Source organism: Theobroma umbraticum, unplaced genomic scaffold, assembly GCF_002168275.2.
Source record: "Theobroma umbraticum cultivar Fairchild unplaced genomic scaffold, ASM216827v3 scaffold_60.0, whole genome shotgun sequence".
Classification (NCBI taxonomy): Eukaryota; Viridiplantae; Streptophyta; class Magnoliopsida; order Malvales; family Malvaceae; genus Theobroma; species Theobroma umbraticum.
In genome coordinates, this window is record NW_018397288.1 from 105,304 (window position 1) to 106,321 (window position 1,018).

Consider the following 1,018-nt stretch of genomic DNA (forward strand, 5'->3'; position numbering starts at 1 on the left):
GTCTACCCTATATGCAAATCAAACCACTTAATCCACTAAATGCATTCGATTATATACTATTCTATTTTAGGTCTCCTTAAATCTCATTCGTCAAGGTTTAACTTAGGTTTTCAATTCAATCTAATTGGTGGCCAATCAACTAGAAGCATTAAGAACAGAATAAAATAAACAATTTAAATCCATTAAACATAAGCAAAAAAGAGATAAATAGATTAGACTATATATTGAGTTTAACCATAATAGTAGATAAATAAATTAGCTGCTTATCAAGTCACACATCATTATCACATAAGGTTTAAACATTCAGATCAAACTAAGAAAATAAGAGAATAACAAAAGGATGATAGAACCCAAGAATTTATAATCTTGATCTTTCAATTCTTCTTGAATCCTTAAAATTCTTCTTAACTTCAATGACCTTGCGCCTTGATTCTCAGTTGTCAATCTAGTGTTTCATTCTCCTTTTTTAAAAAGTCCTCAAACTAGTTGTTTTTATAGGGCTTTGAAGTTGGACCAAGTTGGGTGAAAAAAGAAGTCCATTCTAATTAGGACTTCCTTATCAGATTATGTGAGCCATGGCCTTAACCAATTAATTAGCAGAAATCGTAATTGCTCTTAGATTGCTACAATAATTCAATTTTAACATGATTTTTGACCATCTTTCAGTCCGAATTAGGAAATGTGATAAACATGAAAGTTGTATATTTTTCTCTTATCTTTCTAACGGTATAATATCATCTCATTTCAATTTCTGTAGAGAGAGTTATAATTAAAATACCAAAACATATGCAATGAAAGTTTGTACCTTAAAATTGCTTTCTTTCTTTCATTAAAAGTCTTCCTTTATTAAACACCTACAAAAGTACAAATAAATCAATAACAGCCTATCTTAATCACATTAAGTATAAAATAAACTAAGATTAGATTGACTCTCCTAAATTAACTAATTTAAAATAATTTAAATAAAACTTACTAAGTTTTATGCATTGCTACAAGAACTAAGCTAAATTACTATCAA